Raw genomic sequence first — 25,526 nt, 5'->3', positions numbered from 1 at the left:
GCTTACAGGTAATGTCCCAGACACCAGCATCACCATCCCTGGTTATGTCCTGTCCCACTGGCAGGATTATACCCAGTAGAGGCAGTAGCACAGTGGTATACAGTCAGGATGGAGTTGGTCTGGGAGTTCTCAACATTGACTCTGGACTCTGAAGTCTTATGGCATCAGGTCAAACATGGACAAGGAAACCTCCTGCTGATTAGCACCTACCACCCCTCTCAGCTGAAGAATCAGTGTTCACCAATGTTCAGCACCACTTGGAAGAAGCACTGAGGGTGGCAAGGGTGCAGAATGTACTCTGGGTAGGAGACGGCAATGTCCATTTCGCCAAGAGTGGCTCGGTAGCACCACTACTGACCGAGCTGGCCGAGTCCTAAAGGACATAGCTGCTAGACTGGGTCTGTGGCAGGTGGTGAGGGAACCAACAAGAGGGGAAAGCATACTTGACCTCATCCTCACCAACCTACCTGCTGCAGAAGCATCTGTCCATGACAGTATCAGTAGGAGTGAGCACCACACGGTCCTTGTTGAGACAAAGTCCCATCTTCACATTGAGGATACCCTCTATTGTGTTGTGTAGCACTACCACTGTGCTAAATGGGATGGATTTCAAACAGACCTAGCAACTCAAGACTGCATCCATGAGGCTCTGTGGGCCATCAGCAGCAGTAGAATTGTACCCGAAACAATCTCTAACCTCATAAACCGGCAAGTTCCCTGCTCTGCCATTACCATCAAGCCAGGGGTTCAACCCAGGTTCATTGAAGAGTGCAGGGGGGCATGTCAGGAGCAGCTCCAGGCATACCTAAAAATGAGGTATCAACCTGGTGAAGCTACATCACAGGACGACTTGCGAGCCAAACAGCATAAGCAGCAAATGACAGACAGAGTCAAGTGACTGACCTTGATATCAAGACAGCATTTGACCAAGTGTGGAGCGGAGCACATCAGTGTAAAAGATAAGGCTGAAGCACTTGCAATAATCTTCAGCCAGAAATGCCGAGTGGATGATCCATCTCGACCTCCTTCTGAGGTCCTCAGCATCACAGATGCCAGTTTTCAGCCAAAGCGATTCACTCCACTTGATATCAAGAAATGGCTGAAGACACTGGATACTGCAAAGGCTATGGGCCCTGACAATATTGCGGTAATGGTACTGAAACTTGTGCTCCGGAACATGCCGTGCCCCTAGCCAAGCTGTTCTAGTACAGCTACCACACTGGCATCTACCCGTCAATGTGGAAAATTGCCCAGGTATGTCTTGTACAGACAAATCAGGGCAAACGCAACCCAGCCAGTTACCGCCCCATCACTCTACTCTCGTTCATCAGTAAAGTCATGGAAGGGGGTCATCAACTGCGCAATCAAGCGGCCATTGCTTAGCAATAACCTGCTCACTGACAGGTTTGGGTTTGGCCAGGGTCACTCAGCTCCTGGCCTCATTACAGCCTTGGTTCGAGCATGGACAAAAAAGCTGAACTCCTGAGGTGACGTGAGAGTGACTGACCTTGATATCAAGACAGCATTTGACCGAGTGTGGAATCAAGGAGCCCGATCAAATCTGGAGACGATGGGAAATGGGGGGAAGCTCTCCGCTGGTTGGAGTCATACCCAGCACTAGGGAAGATGGTTGTGGTTGTTGAAGGTCAATCATCTCAGTTCCAGGACAACAGTGCAGGAGTTCCTCAGGGTAGTATCCTCAGCTCAACCATCTTCAGCTGCTTCATCAATGACCTTCCGTCCATCAAAAGGTCAGAAGCGGGGACGTTCGCTGATGATTTCACAATGTTCAGGACCGTTCGTGTCTCCTCAGTTACTGAAGCAGCCCATGTCCAAATGCAGCAAGACCTGGACAATATCCAGGCTTGGGCTGACAAGTGGCTAGTAACATTTACGCCACATAAGTGCCAAGAAATTACCACCTCCAACAAGAGAGAATCTAACCATCACCCCTTGACATTCAATGGCATTGCCATCGCTGAATCACCCACTATCAATGTGCTGGGGGTTACCATTGACCAGAAAATGAACTGGACTACCATCTCAATACTGTGGCTGCAAGAGCAGGTCAGAGGCCAGAAATCCTGCGCCGAGTAACTCACCTTCTGACTCCCCAAAGTCTGTCCACTACCTACAAGGCATAAGTCAGGAGTGTGATGGAATACTCTCCAATTGCCTGGGTGAGTGCCGCTCCAACAACACTCCAGAAGTTTGACACCATCCAGGACAAAGCAGCCCGCTTAATTGGCACCCCATCCACAAACATTCACTCCCAACACCACCAACGCACAGCGGCACCAGTGTGTACCTTCTGCTAGATGCACAGCAGGAACTCCCCAAAGTTTCTTAGGCAGCACCTTGCAAACCCACGACCACTACCATCTGAAGGACAAGGACAACGGACACATGGGAACACCCCCACCTACAGATTCCCCTCCAATCCACTCACCATCCTGGCTTGGAAATATGTCACCGTTCCTTCACTGTCGCTGGATCCAAATCCTGGAAGCGCTCCCTAACACAATGTGGGTGTATCCACAGCACATGGACTGCAGCGGTTCAAGAAGGCAGCTCAGCACCACCTTCTCAAGGGCAATTAGGGATGGGCAATAAATGCTGGTCTAGCCAGTGATACCCACGTCCTGTGTAAATGAATGAAAAAAGACTGGAAGAGCCTTTCTCACCACCGGCCAAGCCAAGTCTTGCTGGAAGCTGTGTAAAACCCCTCGGGCTGTATGTTTAACATGAAATGAATGCTGTAATGTAACCTGTAACTCTAAGTGTAGTGAGGCACCCTGTATGGAATGAAACTGATGTGTTAAATTTGAACTGTTCTGGAATGTAGCTTTACACATTTTATGAAACAAAATGTACTTTTTCACAAGCTTAGAGATCAACAGCAAATCAAGTACAGTGACTGTTGTTTACTGGGCTGAGGGGAGGAGTCAAGGTGTTGGGCTTCTCTCTGTCCCTGATATCTGATCGATTCAGCAGCCTGGAATGTTTATTCAAATTCAGTGTGAGGAAAAGACCAGACTAGGAGCAGTGAGCGAAGAGTGTAGCGGCATTTTAATTTCCGCATGGATGTTACTGATACAAGCCTTGATTGAAACAATCAAAGGTTAGCAGCCACTGCTGAGGACAGAAATACCGAGTGTTGATCTATCACGGAGCACTCACAAGAATTGACCAGCCCAGTGCATTGCCAGGAGGAACCTGAAAACTGTGCTAAGCACAAGAGACCAAGACAAATTCAATTGAAAAGAGGAAAGCTGAGATCTGGGAGAATTGAGCAGCAAAGACACTCAGGTAAGCATGCTAGTTTGAAGATCAAGTTCAAAATGTTGTGCAAGATGTATTTACAGCGCAGATAATTTTCACTTTCCTAGAACAAGCCTTTTCCTTTCTGCAAGTTGCTCAATCTGCACGGTTGTTCTTTTCTGCTGCCCCTTCCCACTCACCTTGCCTGTCGCACAGGGGCTTCATGAAATGATGGGGAGATGATTAAAAGTAAAGTGAGAGGAAATTGGTGCAACCTGGCAGATATTGTTCTGTGCTCACAAGTGATTTTGTTCCCAAGTTTGCCTTGCATTCAAATGCAGGTTGAGGTTGAAAAATTCCTAAAATGTTGTAGAAAATAACCTTGGAGAAGGACGGATAAACATTGTAAAAATGGAATCTCAAGTGATTGTGAAGGAAATAATGGTGTGACGGCAAAAGTTGATAATTTGTCTCATTGTATTGCACGGCCTCAATTGGGCTGAGCTGTGTCATGTTGCAGCTTCTGTAATTTTGAGATTGTTTTCCGAATGTCCGGCAGTAAAGCTTTTTTTAATAGTTTACTGTCGGCCCCACATGAAGCGTCTGGGTCCTGATTTGCACATGTAAGGGAGCCATCCACTCCAACAGGTCTTGTCTCGCTTTAGCTGTTGCCCCCATCCCCCACCAGGTTCCACCTCATGGCTAGGGGAGGGGTGCTGCTGAGGTGGGATTCTTTTGAAGAACCGAAACGTTTTTTGTGAAAAATATACTTTATTCATAAAATATCTGGAAGAACATTCCAAAATATTTCAAATTCACCATCACAAAAAGTACAGTCAGATTCAACTTTTACACATGGATCACCAGGTGCATCAATACGATCAATGAATATTACAATCATTTCAATCTGGTCATTACAGACAATCAGACAATGGGGTTGGAGTTATCAACATCCATCAAGTTGCTCTCTGAGGTGCTTCAATACAATTATAATACAATTAGCATTCAATGCATTCAATGCATTGTGAGCTGGACAGCCCGAGGGGCTCTGATTTAAAGCAACTGGCAGAAGAAGCAAAAACGATTTGAGAGAAAGCTTTTTCACACAGAGTGGCTAGGGTCCAGAACGCACTGACTGAGAGTGTGGTTCAATCAAAGCATTCAAGAGGGAATTAGATAATTAGTTGAAAAGAAACAATCTGTAGGGTTACTGGGAGAAGGTAGGAGAATGACACTCGGTATTGAGATGCTCATTCAGAGAGCCAGTACAGACACGATGGGCCGATTGGCCTGCTTATGCACCGTAACAATTGTGTGATCGTGAATTTAGACGCTTGTCAGCAGCTGTGTAAAGTCTATGAGCTTTGAGCTGGGAGCTTGCTGTACTTTTAAGAGCGGTATCAGCAGCGGCAGCAGAGAACTGGTTTAAAATGTTGTGAGGTAAAAGCTGCAGTGGAGTGAGGGAGAGAGAGAGAGAGAGAGAGAGAGTGTGGTGGAGAGGTGTATTTGCAAGTGAATGGTGCTTTTGTTTGAACGGTTTTCCAGTATTTGGGGCTCCATTGTCCAAAACAACTTCTTTCACTGCCCAAATCAGGCTAAAGACTGAACTCAATGGGCAGAATTTTTCGCTTGGCGGGCGGACGCGTGTCCCATTCACTCGAGCCTGAAATGACACATGTTGACATCAGCCGAGCGTCCCAACGTCAACGCGCACTCTCGCGATATTTCGGTGCATCATTAAACATTGGCCTACGCTGCACCTGCAGAACAAATGAAGCAAACTCAGGCCAATAACACAAAATCAAATGTCATTTAATGTTGCAGGTGACAGATCCCTGAACTGAACATTAATTACCGTGAATTAAATTGCACAATCAGAAAAGTAAAATCTAAAATAAACCAACGCAATCAGGCAGAATAATAGAAAGCAATCTTTTCTTTGTTTTCCATAAGCAGCGTTCCTTGAGCTATTTAATAGAGGCAGCACTGATGTTGATTCTATTGCTACCACTGAAAATACTGTAACTCCTTCCGCTGACTGGAAAGGCGTCAGCAACAGTTGCGCCTGCGCACTCGGGCCTCACTGTTGAATAGAAAAGTAGAGAGCTGATGCTTCAGTTATTCAGGGCATTGGTGTGACCCCATCTGGAGCACTGTGTACACTATTGGTCTCCTTATTTGAGGAAGAATGTCAATGCGTTGGAAGCCATTCAGATACGGTTTACCCAGCTAGTACCTGGATTGGGCGGATTGCCTTATGAGGAAGGATTGGACAGGCTAGGCCTGTATCTGCTGTAGTTCAGAAGAGTAAGGGGCGACCTGATTAAAACATACAAGAAGCTGAGGGGCCTTGAGAGGGTGGATGTGGAGAGGATGTTTCCTCTTGTGGGAGAATCTTGTATTTGGGGCCACTGTTTAAGACAGAGGTGAGGGGAAATTCTTTTCTCTCAGAGAGTCGTGAAACTTTGGAATTCTCTTCCTCAACAGGCGATGGAAGCAGAATCGTTGCATATTTTTAATTATTGAGAAGTAAGTGGATGAAAGGTTATCGAGGGTAGGGGGTAATGTGGAAATGAGGTTACGATCAGATCAGCCGGGAGCTTATTGAGTGGCGAAGTGGGCTTGAAAGGCTGAGAGGCCGACTCCTGTTGCTAATTCATATGTTCATGTGTTTTTGTTAGTAACATGAAGAGGTTTTCACCCTCAAAGGTATTCAGAAGGCAAGAGAGAGAGGGAGAGGCTGGGGGAACGTTTCCCGTCTCCAGAAAAACCTGAACAAAAACAAAAATACCTGGAAAAACACAGCAGGTCTGACAGCATCTGCGGAGAGGGACACAGTTAATGTTTCGAGTCCGAATGACCCGTCAACAGAACTTCTCTGTTGAAGGGTCATTCGGACTTGAAACGTTAACTGTGTCCCTCTCCGCAGATGCTGCCAGAACTGCTGAGTTTTTCCGGTCTTTTTGTTTTAGTTTTGGATATCCAGCGTCCGCAGTTTTTTGCTTTTATCCAGAAAAACCTGCTCCGGCTGCAGTCGATGGGGGTCGATATCAAGGAGGAACTCCAAGAGGTGAAGAGCCAGCAAGCCTCGCTCTTTGCCTCGGAGGCCTCTCTAGATGATCTTCCGGTCCAGAGTCCGCTCCGTGGAGCAGGATGAGACGTGCTCACGTTTCTTCTTCCAAAAGGTACACAGAGAGAGCTCTGTGATCAGCAGCCTGAAGGGAGAAGACAGCTCAGTAAAGTCATCGCAGTCCGACATTTTGAGGATCAGCAAATCCTTTTATGTCGGATTGTATGATGTGATGCCCACAGACAGTACGGAGTCCCAGTCCTTCCTGTCCACCATTACAAAGGGCTTTGATAACAGTACATGGGAGAGTCTGGACAAACATGGTGGATGTGCTCTCCAAAATGGGATTTGGGGAGGGAATCCGCAACACGCCTGGAGTCTCACCCCCTCTGCATGTTGCCCTCGAGGTGGCTGTGGTGGGGACAAGATCGTTGTTCACATCCTTGTGGATTGTGCCTTTGCAAAGAAGGTCTGGAGAGAGATTTTTTTTGCAAAAATATACTTTATTCATAAAATATCTTCAATCACATTCCAAACCATTTCAAAAACACCATTACAAGGGTACAATCCAGGTTAAACTTTTACAAAATGTATCACCAGGTGCATCAGTACAAACAATATTACAATCATTTACAGCCTTTCATTTTGAGCTGTACAGCCCGAGGGGCTCTAAACAGTTCCCAGTCTCTCGGTGCGCTGTAGCACAAAAGGTCTTAGACAGCGACCCTTCCCCATTGTGCCTTTGCGGCGGCTGCCCCAAGCTTTAGTGCGTCCCTCAGCACATAGTCCTGGACTTTGGAATGTGCCAGTCTGCAACACTCAGTCGGGGACAACTCTTTGCGCTGGAAGACCAACAAGTTTCGGGCAGACCAAAGCGCCTCTTTCACCGAGTTGATGATCCTCCAGCTGCAGTTGATGTTCCTCTCGGTGTGTGTCCCTGGGAACAGCCAGCAGAGCACAGAGTCCTGTGTCACAGAACTGATCGGGATGAACCTCGACAGAAACCACTGCATCTCTCTCCAGACCTTCTTTGCAAAGGCACAATCCATAAGGAGGTGAACAACGGTCTCGTGCCCAACACAGCCACCTCGAGGGCAACATGCAGAGGGGGTGAGACTCCTGGCGTGTAGGAAGGATCTGACCGGGAGGGCGTTTCTCACCACCAGCCAAGCTACGTCTTGGTGCTTGTTGGAAAGTTCTGGCGATGAGGCATTTTGCCAAATGACTTTCACAGTCTGCTGGGGAACCATCCGACAGGATTCTCCCTTTCTTTTTCCCGCAGGGCCTCTAAGACGATATGTGCTGACCACTGCCTGATGGACTTGTGGTCAAAGGTGTTTCTCTGCATACATTTTTCCACCAGGGACGGGTGGTACGGCACGGTCCAACTACTTGGAGCGTTCCGCGGCAGCGTGGCCAGACCCATCCTTCGCAACACTGAGGACAAGTAGAACCTCAACACATAGTTACACTTGGTGTTTGCGTACCAAGGGTCTACGCACAGCGTGATGCAGCCGCACACAGTTTGAGGGCATGTTGGGAACGTATTCTCCCCCTTTATCCAGAGGCTTGTACATCACGTTCCTGCGGACACGATCCATTTTCGACCTCCAGATAAAGCTAAAGATGGCTCGGGTGATCGCCATCGCGCAAGAGTCTGGAATGGGCCAGACGTGCGCCACGTACAGGAACAGCGAGAGTGCCTCACACCTGATGACCAGGTTCTTACCCGCAAATGAGAGGGAGCGTCGCTCCCACATGCCCACTTTTCTTTCCACTATTGATACTCGCTCTTTCAAGTTTCTAACACATGCCTCGGTCCCTCTGAACCATATCCCCAGCACCTTCAGGCCGACAGCCCTGACGGTGAAGGGGACAAAGGATCGGTCAGCCCAGTTCCCAAAGAACATGGCCTCGCTCTTCCCACGATTTACTTTGGCTCCCGAGGCCAGATCGAACTGGTCGCAGACCTGGATCAGTCTGCGCACCGACAGCGGATCCGAGCAGAAGACAGCGACATCGTCCATGTACAGGGAGGCGTTGACCTGAGTGCCTCCACTGCCTGGGATTGGCACTCCTCATATGCCCGGATCCTTCCTGATGGACACAGCAAAGGGTTCTATGCAACTCACAAACAGGACAGGGGAGAGAGGGAAGCCCTGCCTGACTCCAGATTTAATCGGAAAGCTATCTGATTCCCAGCCATTGATTGAGACTGCGCTGTTAGTGTACAGCAGTTGGATCCTATTGGGTTTTGAAACATGTACATGTTGGAAAGTAAAGAAAGCTTCGCTGTCCTTCACCGTCACCCGAACGGTGTTACGTACCCCATGATATGGGGCTCGACTGGTTATAGCCATTGCTTCACGACTACACTTGATCTTTGCCAAAAGGCCGAGAAGCGATTCCATTTGCCTTCCTTGTTACCTGCTGTACCTGCATACTAGCTTACAGCGATTCATGCGCGAGGACACCCAGATCCCTCTGTGCTGAAGCATTTCTGAAGTTTCTCTCCATTTAAATAATAAGTCACCTTTTTATTCTTCTGACCAAAATGGATAACCTCACACTTATCCACGTTAAACTCCATCTGCCAAATTTTGCCCCATTCACCTAACCTGTCCAAATCCATTTGTAAATTTCTTATTTCTTCATTGCAACTTACTTTCCCACCTATTTTGGTGTCATCTGCAAAGTTAGCTATAGTACCTTCTACCCCTGAATCCAAGTAAATAGTTGGGGCCAAAGGACCGAACCCTGTGGCACCCCACTAGTTACAGCTTGCCATCCACAAAAGACCCATTAATCCTGACTCTCTGCTTTCTGTTGGTTAGCCAATCCTCTAGCCAAGCTAATATATTACCCTTAGCTGCGTGTGATCTTATCTTGTGTATTAATCTTTTGTGCGGCACCTTATCAAATGCCTTCTGGAAGTCCAGACATGCTACATCTACAGGATCCCCATTATCCACTTTGATTGTCACATCTTCAAAGAACTCCAGCAAATTAGTCAAACACGATTCACTCTTCGTAAAGCCATGCCGACTCTGACGGATTGCAATTTGACTTGCATTTTAGGAAGGTAGTGAAGGCATTGGAGAGAGTGCAGAAGAGGTTTACGAGTTTGGTTCCAGGGGCGAGGAAGTTGAGTTATGAAGTAAGATTGGGGAAGCTGGGAATGTATTCCTTGGGGAAAAGAAGTCCGAGAGGAGACTTGATAGAGGTATTGAAAATCATGAGGGGTCGGGAGAGAGTAGATAGGGAGAAACTGTTTGCACCGGGGAAAGGATCGAGAAGGAGAGGGCACAGGTTTAAAGTAACTGGCAAAAGAAGCAAAAGTGACAGGAGCAGCGAGTGGCCAGGGTCTGGAATGCACCGCCTGATAGCGCGGCGGAGGCAGGTTCAATTGAAGAGGGAATGAGATGATTATTTGAAAAGAAAGCATGTGCCGGGTTACGTGGAGAAGGCAGGAGAAAGGCACGAGGTGGAATGTTCATTGGGAGAACTGGTGCAGGCACGACGGGGGGAATGGGCTCCTTGTGCAATGTAAGGATTGTGTGAATGTGGATGTAGAGGTTTCGGAGTAGCTGTGTAAAGTGTGTGAGGTTTGAGGTGTGAGTTTTGATTGTTGCTGTATCAGCAGCAGCGGCAGCGGCAGCAGAGAGCTGGTTTAAAATGTTGTGAGGCGAAAGGTGCAGCTGAGAGAGTGTTTGAGAGGTGTATTTGCAAGTGAAAGATGTTTTTATATGAGTGAGGTAGAGTGTTTGTGAGATGAGAGTGCTGTCTGTGAGTGTTGGGTGAGCGTGCATGTTTTTTGTGTGTAGCTGCTGCGGGTGAGTGAGTGAGTGAGAGAGAGAGAGAGAGAAAGAAAGAAAGTTGGGTTTTGGAACATGTACATGTTGAAAAGTAAAGAAAGCAGATGTTTGTAAGAAAGCTATTTTTAGCATTGAAAATCCCCTGGAAAGGGGAGGGTGCACCGTTCCCAGAGATACTGCAATACCGGGTCGATGCGTGGAGTGGACGGAGCAAGCCCCTATTCCATCTCTCTGCTCCAAAAATCAATTTAATATATGGTCCCCAGATAAAGGACGTATCAGATATTAAACTGATAAGAACAGATTATTTTTTTTTTGTAAAAATATACTTTATTCATAAAATATCTTCAATCACATTCCAAACCATTTCAAAAACAACATTACAAGGGTACAATCCAGGTTAAACTTTTACAAAATGTATCACCAGGTGCATCAGTACAAACAATATTACAGTCATTTACAGCCTTTCATTTTGATCTGTACAGCCCGAGGGGCTCTAAACAGTTCCCAGTCTCTCGGTGCGCTGTGGTAGAAAGGTCTTAGACAGCGACCCTTCCCCATTGCGCCTTTGCGGCAGCTGCCCCAAGCTTTAGTGCGTCCCTCAGCACGTAGTCCTGGACTTTGGATTGTGCCAGTCCGCAACAATCGGTCGGGGACAACTCTTTGTGCTGGAAGACCAACAAGTTTCGGGCAGACCAAAGCGCCTCTTTCACCGAGTTGATGATCCTCCAGCTGCAGTCGATGTTTGTCTCGGTGTGTGTCCCTGGGAACAGCCCGTAGAGCACAGAGTCCTGTGTCACAGAACTGCTCGGGATGAACCTCGACAGCAACCACTGCATCTCTCTCCAGACTTTCTTTGCAAAGGCACAATCCACAAGGAGGTGGACAACGGTCTCTTCCCCACCACAGCCACCTCGAGGGCAACGTGCAGAGGGGGTGAGCTTCCTGGCGTGTAGGAAGGATCTGACGGGGAGGGCCTTTCTCACCACCAGCCAAGCTACGTCTTGGTGCTTGTTGGAAAGTTCTGGCGATGAGGCATTCTGCCAAATGACTTTGACAGTCTGCTCGGGGAACCATCCCACAGGGTCCACCCTCTCCTTATCCCTCAGGGCCTCTAGGACGTTACGTGCTGACCACTGCCTGATGGACTTGTGGTCAAAGGTGTTTTTCTGCATCAATTTTTCCACCAGGGACAGGTGGTACGGCACGGTCCAACTACTTGGAGCGTTCCGTGGCAGCGTGGCCAGACCCATCCTTCGCAACACCGGGGACAGGTAGAACCTCAGCACGTAGTGACACTTGGTGTTTGCGTAGTGAGGGTCTACGCACCGCTTGATGCAGCCGCACACAGAGGTGGCCATCAGTATGAGGGCGATGTTGGGCACGTTTTTTCCCCCTTTATCTAGAGGCTTGTACATCGCGTCCCTGCGGACACGATCCATTTTCGACCTCCAGATAAAGCGGAAGACGGCTCGAGTGATCGCCGTCGCGCAGGAGTCTGGAATGGGCCAGACCTGCGCCACATACAGCAACAGCGAGAGTACCTCGCACCTGATGACCAGGTTCTTACCCGCAATGGAGAGGGAGCGTCGCTCCCACATGCCCAGTTTCCTCTTCACCATAGCCACTCGCTCCTTCCAGTTTCTAACGCATGCCCCGGTCCCTCCGAACCATATCCCCAGCACCTTCAGGCCGTCAGCCCTGACAGTGAAGGGGACAAAGGATCGGTCAGCCCAGTTCCCAAAGAACATGGCCACGCTCTTCCCACGATTTACCTTGGCTCCCGAGGCCAGTTCGAACTGGTCGCAGATGTGCATCAGTCTGCGCACCGACAGCGGATCCGAGCAGAAGACGGCGACGTCGTCCATGTACAGGGAGGCTTTTACCTGAGTGCCTCCACTGCCTGGGATCGTCACTCCTCTTATGCCCGGATCCTTCCTGATGGACTCGGCAAAGGGTTCTATGCAGCACACGAAAAGGACAGGCGAGAGAGGACAGCCCTGCCTGACTCCAGATTTAATCGGAAAGCTATCTGTTTCCCACCCGTTGATTGAGACTGCGCTACTGATGTTAGTGTAGAGCAGTTGGATCCAATTTCGAATTCCCTCCCCAAAGCCCATTTTGGAGAGCACATCCCCCATGTAGGTGTGCGATATTCTGTCAAAGGCCTTCTCCTGATCCAAGCTGATGAGGCAGGTTTCCACCCCCCTGTCCTGTACATAGGCAATCGTATCCCTGAGCAGCGCCAGGCTGTCAGAGATCTTCCTGCCTGGCACAGAGCAGGTCTGGTCAGGGTGAATCACCAATTCCAGAGCGGATTTGACCCGATTGGCGATGACCTTGGACAGAATCTTATAGTCCATATTCAACAGTGAAATGGGTCGCCAATTTCTAATTTCCTCCCTTTCCCCCTTGTGCTTGTCGATGAGGGTGATGATGCCTATCCTCATGGATTCTGACATACTACCGGCCAGGAGCATACTCTCGTACACTCCTAGCAGGTCTGGGCCGATCAAGTCCCACAGAGCCGAATACAACTCCGCCGGCAAGCCGTCGCTTCCGGGAGTTTTACTCTTCTCGAAGGACTCGAGGGCCTTAGTCAGTTCATCAGGAGTTAGCGATTTGTCTAGGCTCTCCCGCGTACTGTGGTCTAAGACCTCCGTGATAGAGGACAGGAAGGACTGGGAGGCCGTGCTGTCCGTGGGCTTCACGTCATACAATCCGGCATAAAAGGATTTGCTGATCCTCAGAATGTCGGACCGTGATGAATTTACTGAGCCGTCTTCTTCCTTCAGGCTGCTGATCACAGAGCGCTCTCTGTGTACCTTTTGGAAGAAGAAACGTGAGCACGTCTCATCCTGCTCCACGGAGCGGACTCTGGAACGGAAGATGATCTTGGAGGCCTCCGAGGCAAAGTGCGAGGCTTGCTGGCCCTTCACCTCTTGGAGCTCCTCCTTGACATCGACCCCCATCGACTGCAGCCGGAGCAGATTCTGCATCTTTTTCTGGAGTCGGGACATTTCCCTCTGTTCCTTTCTAGCTTTCTGGGTGCCTTTGAGGATGAAAAACCTCTTGATGCTTCCCTTGATCGCTTCCCACCAGTGTGTCAGGGACTCAAAGAGGGGTTTCACGGTTCTCCAACCTTTGTAATCCCTCTTGAGCTCCTCAATGTTCTCTGGGGTCAGCAGTTGCACATTTAGCTTCCATGCCCCCCTGCCCACCCTCAGGTCCTTCTCCAAGTGGCAGTCCGCCAGTAGGAGGCAGTGGTCAGAGAAGAACACCGGCTTGACCTCGGTGGATCTGACTGTGAATGCACGGGACACAAAGAGGAAGTCTATCCTGGAACGAATGGACCCGTCTGGCCGCGACCAGGTGTATCTACGCTGCGCTCGGTCTGCAGGGTTGCTGAAGACGTCGTGCAGCTTGGCATCCTTAACTGTTTCCATCAGGGATCTGGACGTAGCGTCCAATCTGCTGCCGGCCCTGCCGGCGAGTGTTGGGTGAGCGTGCGTGTTTTTTGTGTGTAGCTGCTGCGGGTGAGTGAGTGAGAGAGAGAGAGAGAGAGAGAGAGAGAAAGAAAGAAAGTTGGATTTTGGAACATGTACATGTTGAGAAGTAAAGAAAGCAGATGTTTGTAAGAAAACTATTTTTAGCATTGAAAATCCCCTGGAAAGGGGAGGGTGCACCGTTCCCAGAGATACTGCAATACCGGGTCGATGCGTGGAATGGACGGAGCAAGCCCCTATTCCATCTCCCTGCTCCAAAAATCAATTTAATATATGGTCCCCAGATAAGGGACGTATCAGATATTAAACTGATAAGAACAGATTTTTTTTTTTTTTTTGTAAAAATATACTTTATTCATAAAATATCTTCAATCACATTCCAAACCATTTCAATAACAACATTACAAGGGTACAATCCAGGTTAAACTTTTACAAAATGTATCACCAGGTGCATCAGTACAAACAATATTACAATCATTTACAGCCTTTCATTTTGATCTGTACAGCCCGAGGGGCTCTAAACAGTTCCCAGTCTCTCGGTGCGCTGTGGTAGAAAGGTCTTAAACTGATAAGAACAGATTTTTTTTTTTTGTAAAAATATACTTTATTCATAAAATATCTTCAATCACATTCCAAACCATTTCAATAACAACATTACAAGGGTACAATCCAGGTTAAACTTTTACAAAATGTATCACCAGGTGCATCAGTACAAACAATATTACAATCATTTACAGCCTTTCATTTTGATCTGTACAGCCCGAGGGGCTCTAAACAGTTCCCAGTCTCTCGGTGCGCTGTGGTAGAAAGGTCTTAGACAGCGACCCTTCCCCATTGCGCCTTTGCGGCAGCTGCCCCAAGCTTTAGTGCGTCCCTCAGCACGTAGTCCTGGACTTTGGATTGTGCCAGTCCGCAACAATCGGTCGGGGACAACTCTTTGTGCTGGAAGACCAACAAGTTTCGGGCAGACCAAAGCGCCTCTTTCACCGAGTTGATGATCCTCCAGCTGCAGTCGATGTTTGTCTCGGTGTGTATCCCTGGGAACAGCCCGTAGAGCACAGAGTCCTGTGTCACAGAACTGCTCGGGATGAACCTCGACAGCAACCACTGCATCTCTCTCCAGACTTTCTTTGCAAAGGCACAATCCACAAGGAGGTGGACAACGGTCTCTTCCCCACCACAGCCACCTCGAGGGCAACGTGCAGAGGGGGTGAGCTTCCTGGCGTGTAGGAAGGATCTGACGGGGAGGTCCTTTCTCACCACCAGCCAAGCTACGTCTTGGTGCTTGTTGGAAAGTTCTGGCGATGAGGCATTCTGCCAAATGACTTTGACAGTCTGCTCGGGGAACCATCCCACAGGGTCCACCCTCTCCTTATCCCTCAGGGCCTCTAGGACGTTACGTGCTGACCACTGCCTGATGGACTTGTGGTCAAAGGTGTTTTTCTGCATCAATTTTTCCACCAGGGACAGGTGGTACGGCACGGTCCAACTACTTGGAGCGTTCCGCGGCAGCGTGGCCAGACCCATCCTTCGCAACACCGGGGACAGGTAGAACCTCAGCACGTAGTGACACTTGGTGTTTGCGTAGTGAGGGTCTACGCACCGCTTGATGCAGCCGCACACAAAGGTGGCCATCAGTATGAGGGCGATGTTGGGCACGTTTTTTCCCCCTTTATCTAGAGGCTTGTAGATCGCGTCCCTGCGGACACGATCCATTTTCGACCTCCAGATAAAGCGGAAGATGGCTCGAGTGATCGCCGTCGCGCAGGAGTCTGGAATGGGCCAGACCTGCGCCACGTACAGCAACAGCGAGAGTACCTCCCACCTGATGACCAGGTTCTTACCCGCAATGGAGAGGGAGCGTCGCTCCCACATGCCCAGTTTCCTCTTCACCATAGCCACTCGCTCCTTCCAGTTTCTAACGCATGCCCCGGTCCCTCCGAACCATATCCCCAGCACCTTCAGGCCGTCAGCCCTGACAGTGAAGGGGACAAAGGATCGGTCAGCCCAGTTCCCAAAGAACATGGCCTCGCTCTTCCCACGATTTACCTTGGCTCCCGAGGCCAGTTCGAACTGGTCGCAGATGTGCATCAGTCTGCGCACCGACAGCGGATCCGAGCAGAAGACGGCGACGTCGTCCATGTACAGGGAGGCTTTTACCTGAGTGCCTCCACTGCCTGGGATCGTCACTCCTCTTATGCCCGGATCCTTCCTGATGGACTCGGCAAAGGGTTCTATGCAACACACGAAAAGGACAGGCGAGAGAGGACAGCCCTGCCTGACTCCAGATTTAATCGGAAAGCTATCTGTTTCCCACCCGTTGATTGAGACTGCGCTACTGATGTTAGTGTAGAGCAGTTGGATCCAATTTCGAATTCCCTCCCCAAAGCCCATTTTGGAGAGCACATCCCCCATGTAGGTGTGCGATATTCTGTCAAAGGCCTTCTCATGATCCAAGCTGATGAGGCAGGTATCCACACCCCTGTCCTGTACGTAGGCAATCGTATCCCTGAGCAGCGCCAGGCTGTCAGAGATCTTCCTGCCTGGCACAGAGCAGGTCTGGTCAGGGTGAATCACCAATTCCAGAGCGGATTTGACCCGGTTGGCGATGACCTTGGACAGAATCTTATAGTCCACATTCAACAGTGAAATGGGTCGCCAATTTCTAATTTCCTCCCTTTCCCCCTTGTGCTTGTAGATGAGGGTGATGATGCCTTTCCTCATGGATTCTGACATACTACCGGCCAGGAGCATACTCTCGTACACCCCTAGCAGGGCTGGGCCGATCAAGTCCCACAGAGCCGAATACAACTCCGCCGGCAAGCCGTCGCTTCCGGGGGTTTTACTCTTCTCGAAGGACTCGAGGGCCTTAGTCAGTTCCTCAGGAGTTAGCGGTTTGTCCAGGCTCTCCCGCGTACTGTGGTCTAAGACCTCCGTGATAGAGGACAGGAAGGACTGGGAGGCCGTGCTGTCCGTGGGCTTCACGTCATACAATCCGGCATAAAAGGATTTGCTGATCCTCAGAATGTCGGACCGTGATGACTTTACTGAGCCGTCTTCTTCCTTCAGGCTGCTGATCACAGAGCGCTCTCTGTGTACCTTTTGGAAGAAGAAACGTGAGCACGTCTCATCCTGCTCCACGGAGCGGACTCTGGAACGGAAGATGATCTTGGAGGCCTCCGAGGCAAAGTGCGAGGCTTGCTGGCCCTTCACCTCTTGGAGCTCCTCCTTGACATCGACCCCCATCGACCGCAGCCGGAGCAGATTCTGCATCTTTTCCTGGAGTCGGGACATTTCCCTCTGTTCCTTTCTAGCTTTCTGGGTGCCTTTGCGGATGAAAAACCTCTTGATGCTTCCCTTGATCACTTCCCACCAGTGTGTCAGGGACTCAAAGAGGGGTTTCACGGTTCTCCAACCTTTGTAATCCCTCTTGAGCTCCTCAATGTTCTCTGGGGTCAGCAGTTGCACATTTAGCTTCCATGCCCCCCTGCCCACCCTCAGGTCTTCCTCCAAGTGGCAGTCCGCCAGTAGGAGGCAGTGGTCAGAGAAGAACACCGGCTTGACATCGGTGGATCTGACTGTGAATGCACGGGACACAAACAGGAAGTCTATCCTGGAACGAATGGACCCGTCTGGCCGCGACCAGGTGTATCTACGCTGCGCTCCGTCTGCAGGGTTGCTGAAGACGTCGTGCAGCTTGGCATCCTTAACTGTATCCATCAGGGATCTGGACGTAGCGTCCAATCTGCTTCCGGCCCTGCCGGATCGTCCAGCCGCATCGATGATGCAGTTGAAGTCCCCGCCCAGAATGACCGGCCTGGAGGTCGCCAGCAGCAGTGGGAGCTGCTGAAAAACCTCCAGCCGCTCAGCCCCTTGTGCCGGGCCGTACACGTTAATTAAACTGATAAGAACAGATTTTTTCTTTTTTTTGTAAAAATATACTTTATTCATAAAAAATCTTCAATCACATTCAAAACCATTTCAAAAACAACATTACAAGGGTACAATCCAGGTTAAACTTTTACAAAATGTATCACCAGGTGCATCTGTACAAACAATATTACAATCATTTACAGCCTTTCATTTTGATCTGTACAGCCCGAGGGGCTCTAAACAGTTCCCAGTCTCTCGGTGCGCTGTGGTAGAAAGGTCTTAGACAGCGACCCTTCCCCATTGCGCCTTTGCGGCAGCTGCCCCAAGCTTTAGTGCGTCCCTCAGCACCTAGTCCTGGACTTTGGATTGTGCCAGTCCGCAACAATCGGTCGGGGACAACTCTTTGTGCTGGAAGACCAACAAGTTTCGGGCAGACCAAAGCGCGTCTTTCACCGAGTTGATGATCCTCCAGCTGCAGTCGATGTTTGTCTCGGTGTGTGTCCCTGGGAACAGCCCGTAGAGCACAGAGTCCTGTGTCACAGAACTGCTCGGGATGAACCTCGACAGCAACCACTGCATCTCTCTCCAGACTTTCTTTGCAAAGGCACAATCCACAAGGAGGTGAACAACGGTCTCTTCCCCACCACAGCCACCTCGAGGGCAACGTGCAGAGGGGGTGAGACTCCTGGCGTGTAGGAAGGATCTGACGGGGAGGGCCTTTCTCACCACCAGCCAAGCTACGTCTTGGTGCTTGTTGGAAAGTTCTGGCGATGAGGCATTCTGCCAAATGACTTTGACAGTCTGCTCGGGGAACCATCCCACAGGGTCCACCCTCTCCTTTTCCCACAGGGCCTCTAGGACGTTACGTGCTGACCACTGCCTGATGGACTTGTGGTCAAAGGTGTTTTTCTGCATCAATTTTTCCACCAGGGACAGGTGGTACGGCACGGTCCAACTACTTGGAGCGTTCCGCGGCAGCGTGGCCAGACCCATCCTTCGCAACACCGGGGACAGGTAGAACCTCAGCACGTAGTGACACTTGGTGTTTGCGTACTGAGGGTCTACGCACCGCTTGATGCAGCCACACACAAAGGTGGCCATCAGTATGAGGGCGATGTTGGGCACGTTTTTTCCCCCTTTAACTAGAGGCTTGTACATCGCGTCCCTGCAGACACGATCCATTTTCGACCTCCAGATAAAGCGGAAGATGGCTCGAGTGATCGCCATCGCGCAGGAGTGTGGAATGGGCCAGACCTGCGCCACGTACAGCAAAAGCGAGAGTACCTCACACCTGATGACCAGGTTCTTACCCGCAATGGAGAGGGAGCGTCGCTCCCACATGCCCAGTTTCCTTTTCACCATAGCCACTCGCTCCTTCCAGTTTCTAACGCATGCCCCGGTCCCTCCGAACCATATCCCCAGCACCTTCAGGCCGTCAGCCCTGACAGTGAAGGGGACAAAGGATCGGTCAGCCCAGTTCCCAAAGAACATGGCCTCGCTCTTCCCACGATTTACCTTGGCTCCCGAGGCCAGTTCGAACTGGTCGCAGACGTGCATCAGTCTGCGCACCGACAGCGGATCCGAGCAGAAGACGGCGACGTCGTCCATGTACAGGGAGGCTTTTACCTGAGTGCCTCCACTGCCTGGGATCGTCACTCCTCTTATGCCCGGATCCTTCCTGATGGACTCGGCAAAGGGTTCTATGCAGCACACGAAAAGGACAGGCGAGAGAGGACAGCCCTGCCTGACTCCAGATTTAATCGGAAAGCTATCTGTTTCCCACCCGTTGATTGAGACTGCGCTACTGATGTTAGTGTAGAGCAGTTGGATCCAATTTCGAATTCCCTCCCCAAAGCCCATTTTGGAGACCACATCCCCCATGTAGGTGTGCGATATTCTGTCAAAGGCCTTCTCCTGATCCAAGCTGATGAGGCAGGTATCCACACCCCTGTCCTGTACATAGGCAATCGTATCCCTGAGCAGCGCCAGGCTGTCAGAGATCTTCCTGCCTGGCACAGAGCAGGTCTGGTCAGGGTGAATCACCAATTCCAGAGCGGATTTGACCCGGTTGGCGATGACCTTGGACAGAATCTTATAGTCCACATTCAACAGTGAAATGGGTCGCCAATTTCTAATTTCCTCCCTTTCCCCCTTGTGCTTGTAGATGAGGGTGATGATGCCTTTCCTCATGGATTCTGACATGCTGCCGGCCAGGAGCATACTCTCGTACACTTCTAGCAGGTCTGGGCCGATCAAGTCCCACAGAGCCGAATACAACTCCGCCGGCAGGCCGTCGCTTCCGGGGGTTTTACTCTTCTCGAAGGACTCGAGGGCCTTAGTCAGTTCGTCAGGAGTTAGCGGTTTGTCTAGGCTCTCCCGCGTACTGTGGTCTAAGACCTCCGTGATAGAGGACAGGAAGGACTGGGAGGCCGTGCTGTCCGTGGGCTTCACGTCATACAGACCGGCATAAAAGGATTTGCTGATCCTCAGAATGTCGGACCGTGATGACTTTACTGAGCCGTCTTCTTCCTTCAGGCTGCTGATCACAGAGCGCTCTCTGTGTACCTTTTGGAAGAAGAAACGTGAGCACGTCTCATCCTGCTCCACGGAGCGGACTCTGGAACGGAAGATGATCTTGGAGGCCTCCGAGGCAAAGTGCGAGGCTTGCTGGCCCTTCACCTCTTGGAGCTCCTCCTTGACATCGACCCCCATCGACTGCAGCCGGAGCAGATTCTGCATCTTTTCCTGGAGTCGGGACATTTCCCTCTGTTCCTTTCTAGCTTTCTGGGTGCCTTTGCGGATGAAAAACCTCTTGATGCTTCCCTTGATCACTTCCCACCAGTGTGTCAGGGACTCAAAGAGGGGTTTCACGGTTCTCCAACCTTTGTAATCCCTCTTGAGCTCCTCAATGTTCTCTGGGGTCAGCAGTTGCACATTTAGCATCCATGCCCCCCTGCCCACCCTCAGGTCTTCCTCCAAGTGGCAGTCCGCCAGTAGGAGGCAGTGGTCAGAGAAGAACACCGGCTTGACCTCGGTGGATCTGACTGTGAATGCACGGGACACAAAGAGGAAGTCTATCCTGGAACGAATGGACCCGTCTGGCCGCGACCAGGTGTATCTACGCTGCGCTCGGTCTGCAGGGTTGCTGAAGACGTCGTGCAGCTTGGCATCCTTAACTGTTTCCATCAGGGATCTGGACGTAGCGTCCAAACTGCTGCCGGCCCTGCCGGATCGTCCAGCCGCATCGATGATGCAGTTGAAGTCACCGCCCAGAATGACCGGCCTGGAGGTCGCCAGCAGCAGTGGGAGCTGCTGAAAAACCTCCAGCCGCTCAGCTCCTTGTGACGGGCCATACACGTTAATTAACCGGAGTGGAGCGTTCTTGTACATTACGTCTGCTACGAGGAGTCGCCCGCCCACCACCTCCTTGACCTCGGAGACGGTGAAGTTGCCTCCCCGCAGCAGAATACCCAGGCCGGAGGAACGAGAGTCGTTTCCGCCCGACCAGATCGATGGCCCGTGGGACCACCACCGTGACCATTGCCTGTAGGAGCTGAACTGGATAACCTCACTTATCCACGTTAAACTCCATCTGCCAAATTTTGGCCCATTCACCTAACCTGTCCATATCCATTTGTAAATTTCTCATTTCTTCACTGCAACTTACTTTCCCACCTATTTTGGTGTCATCTGCAAATTTAGCTATGGTACCTTCTACTCCTGAATCCAAGTAAATAGTTGGGGCCCAAGGACCGAACCCTGTGGCACCCCACTAGTTACAGCTTGCCATCCACAAAAGACCCATTTATCCTGACTCTCTGCTTTCTGTTGGTTAGCCAAAGCTCTATCCAAGCAAATATATTACCCTTAGCTGCGTGTGATCTTATCTTGTGTATTAATCTTTTGTGCGGCACCTTATCAAATGCCTTCTGGAAGTCCAGACATACTACATCTACAGGATCGCCATTATCCACTTTGCTTGTCACATCTTCAAAGAACTCTAGCAATTTAGTCAAACACGATTTAGTCTTCATAAAGCCATGCTGACTCTGATGGATTGCATTTTGACTTGCATTTTAGGAGGGTAGTGAAGGCATTGGAGAGAGTGCAGAAGAGGTTTACGAGTTTGGTTCCAGGGGCGAGGAAGTTGAGTTATGAAGTAAGATTGGAGAAGTTGGGACTGTATTCCTTGGGGAAAAGAAGTCTGAGAGGAGACTTGATAGAGGTATTGAAAATCATGAGGTATCTGGAGAGAGTAGATAGGGAGAAACTGCTTGCACCGATGAAAGGATCGAGAAGGAGCGGGCACAGGTTTAAAGTAACTAGCAGAAGAAGCAAAAGTGATAGGAGCAGCGAGTGGTCAGGGTCTGGAATGCACCGCCTGATAGCGTGGCGGAGGCAGGTTCAATTGAAGAGGGAATGAGATGATTATTTGAAAAGAAAGCATGTGCTGGGTTACGTGGAGAAGGCAGGAGAATGGCACGAAGTGAAATGTTCATTGGGAGAGCTGGTGCAGTCACGACGGGCGGAATGGGCTCCTTGTGCAGTGTAAGGATTGTGTGAACGTGGATGTAGACGTTTCCGAGTAGCTGTGTAAAGTGTGTGAGCTTTGAGGTGTGAGTTTTGACTGTTGCTGTATCAGCAGCAGCAGCAGCAGCGGGCGGGAGCGGCAGCAGAGAGCTGGTTGAAAGTGTTGTGAGGCGAAAGGTGCAGCTGAGAGAGTGTTTGAGAGGTGTATTTGCAAGTGAAAGATGTTTTTGTATGAGTGAGGTAGAGTGTTTGTGAGATGAGAGTGGTGTCTGTGAGCGTTGGGTGAGCGTGCGTGTTTTTTGTGTGTAGATGGTGCGGGTGAGTGAGAAAGAAAGAAAGTTGTGTTTTGAAAGATGTGCATGTTGAAAAGTAAAGAAAGCAGATGTTTGTAAGAAAACTATTTTTAGCATTGAAAATCCCCTGGAAAGGGGTGGTGCACCATTCCCAGAGATACTGCAATACCGGGTCGATGCGTGGAGTGGACGGAGCAAGCCCCTATTCCATCTCCCTGCTCCAAAAATCAATTTAATATATGGTCCCCAGATAAGGGACGTATCAGATATTAAACTGATAAGAACAGATTTTTTTTTTTTTTTTTGTAAAAATATACTTTATTCATAAAATATCTTCAATCACATTCCAAACCATTTCAAAAACAACATTACAAGGGTACAATCCAGGTTAAACTTTTACAAAATGTATCACCAGGTGCATCAGTACAAACAATATTACAATCATTTACAGCCTTTCATTTTGATCTGTACAGCCCGAGGGGCTCTAAACAGTTCCCAGTCTCTCGGTGCGCTGTGGTAGAAAGGTCTTAGACAGCGACCCTTCCCCATTGCGCCTTTGCGGCAGCTGCCCCAAGCTTTAGTGCGTCCCTCAGCACCTAGTCCTGGACTTTGGATTGTGCCAGTCCGCAACAATCGGTCGGGGACAACTCTTTGTGCTGGAAGACCAACAAGTTTCGGGCAGACCAAAGCGCCTCTTTCACCGAGTTGATGATCCTCCAGCTGCAGTCGATGTTTGTCTCGATGTGTGTCCCTGGGAACAGCCCGTAGAGCACAGAGTCCTGTGTCACAGAACTGCTCGGGATGAACCTCGACAGCAACCACTGCATCTCTCTCCAGACTTTCTTTGCAAAGGCACAATCCACAAGGAGGTGGACAACGGTCTCTTCCCCACCACAGCCACCTCGAGGGCAACGTGCAGAGGGGGTGAGCTTCCTGGCGTGTAGGAAGGATCTGACGGGGAGGGCCTTTCTCACCACCAGCCAAGCTACGTCTTGGTGCTTGTTGGAAAGTTCTGGCGATGAGGCATTCTGCCAAATGACTTTGACAGTCTGCTCGGGGAACCATCCCACAGGGTCCACCCTCTCCTTATCCCTCAGGGCCTCTAGGACGTTACGTGCTGACCACTGCCTGATGGACTTGTGGTCAAAGGTGTTTTTCTGCATCAATTTTTCCACCAGGGACAGGTGGTACGGCACGGTCCAACTACTTGGAGCGTTCCGCGGCAGCGTGGCCAGACCCATCCTTCGCAACACCGGGGACAGGTAGAACCTCAGCACGTAGTGACACTTGGTGTTTGCGTAGTGAGGGTCTACGCACCGCTTGATGCAGCCGCACACAAAGGTGGCCATCAGTATGAGGGCGATGTTGGGCACGTTTTTTCCCCCTTTATCTAGAGGCTTGTACATCGCGTCCCTGCGGACACGATCCATTTTCGACCTCCAGATAAAGCGGAAGATGGCTCGAGTGATCGCCGTCGCGCAGGAGTCTGGAATGGGCCAGACCTGCGCCACGTACAGCAACAGCGAGAGTACCTCGCACCTGATGACCAGGTTCTTACCCGCAATGGAGAGGGAGCGTCGCTCCCACATGCCCAGTTTCCTTTTCACCATAGCCACTCGCTCCTTCCAGTTTCTAACGCATGCCCCGGTCCCTCCGAACCATATCCCCAGCACCTTCAGGCCGTCAGCCCTGACAGTGAAGGGGACAAAGGATCGGTCAGCCCAGTTCCCAAAGAACATGGCCTCGCTCTTCCCACGATTTACCTTGGCTCCCGAGGCCAGTTCGAACTGGTCGCAGATGTGCATCAGTCTGCGCACCGACAGCGGATCCGAGCAGAAGACGGCGACGTCGTCCATGTACAGGGAGGCTTTTACCTGAGTGCCTCCACTGCCTGGGATCGTCACTCCTCTTATGCCCGGATCCTTCCTGATGGACTCGGCAAAGGGTTCTATGCAACACACGAAAAGGACAGGCGAGAGAGGACAGCCCTGCCTGACTCCAGATTTGATCGGGAAGCTATCTGTTTCCCACCCATTGATTGAGACTGCGCTACTGATGTTAGTGTAGAGCAGTTGGATCCAATTTCGAATTCCCTCCCCAAAGCCCATTTTGGAGACCACATCCCCCATGTAGGTGTGCGATATTCTGTCAAAGGCCTTCTCCTGATCCAAGCTGATGAGGCAGGTATCCACACCCCTGTCCTGTACATAGGCAATCGTATCCCTGAGCAGCGCCAGGCTGTCAGAGATCTTCCTGCCTGGCACAGAGCAGGTCTGGTCAGGGTGAATCACCAATTCCAGAGCGGATTTGACCCGGTTGGCGATGACCTTGGACAGAATCTTATAGTCCACATTCAACAGTGAAATGGGTCGCCAATTTCTAATTTCCTCCCTTTCCCCCTTGTGCTTGTAGATGAGGTTGATGATGCCCTTCCTCATGGATTCTGACATACTACCGGCCAGGAGCATACTCTCGTACACTCCTAGCAGGTCTGGGCCGATCAAGTCCCACAGAGCCGAATACAACTCCGCCGTCAAGCCGTCGCTTCCGGGGGTTTTACTCTTCTCGAAGGACTCGAGGGCCTTAGTCAGTTCCTCAGGAGTTAGCGGTTTGTCCAGGCTCTCCCGCGTACTGTGGTCTAAGACCTCCGTGATAGAGGACAGGAAGGACTGGGAGGCCGTGCTGTCCGTGGGCTTCACGTCATACAGTCCGGCATAAAAGGATTTGCTGATCCTCAGAATGTCGGACCGTGATGACTTTACTGAGCCGTCTTCTTCCTTCAGGCTGCTGATCACAGAGCGCTCTCTGTGTACCTTTTGGAAGAAGAAACGTGAGCACGTCTCATCCTGCTCCACGGAGCGGACTCTGGAACGGAAGATGATCTTGGAGGCCTCCGAGGCAAAGTGCGAGGCTTGCTGGCCCTTCACCTCTTGGAGCTCCTCCTTGACATCGACCCCCATCGACTGCAGCCGGAGCAGATTCTGCATCTTTTTCTGGAGTCGGGACATTTCCCTCTGTTCCTTTCTAGCTTTCTGGGTGCCTTTACGGATGAAAAACCTCTTGATGCTTCCCTTGATCACTTCCCACCAGTCTGTCAGGGACTCAAAGAGGGGTTTCACGGTTCTCCAACCTTTGTAATCCCTCTTGAGCTCCTCAATGTTCTCTGGGGTCAGCAGTT

General features: G+C 50.5%; 3 pseudogenes; all 3 read right to left on the bottom strand.

Moving 5' to 3' along the window:
- Positions 1–10,297: 10,297 nt before the first annotated feature.
- Positions 10,298–10,473, bottom strand: LOC144675680 (U2 spliceosomal RNA; annotated as a pseudogene).
- Positions 10,474–13,821: 3,348 nt separating this feature from the next.
- On the bottom strand, positions 13,822–14,000 carry LOC144675677 (U2 spliceosomal RNA; annotated as a pseudogene).
- Positions 14,001–22,483: 8,483 nt separating this feature from the next.
- Positions 22,484–22,663, bottom strand: LOC144675678 (U2 spliceosomal RNA; annotated as a pseudogene).
- Positions 22,664–25,526: the final 2,863 nt, after the last annotated feature.

The sequence above is a fragment of the Cetorhinus maximus genome, unplaced genomic scaffold, assembly GCF_964194155.1.
Source record: "Cetorhinus maximus unplaced genomic scaffold, sCetMax3.hap1.1 HAP1_SCAFFOLD_1099, whole genome shotgun sequence".
Taxonomy (NCBI): Eukaryota; Metazoa; Chordata; class Chondrichthyes; order Lamniformes; family Cetorhinidae; genus Cetorhinus; species Cetorhinus maximus.
This window is presented reverse-complemented; position numbering and strand designations above follow the sequence as displayed.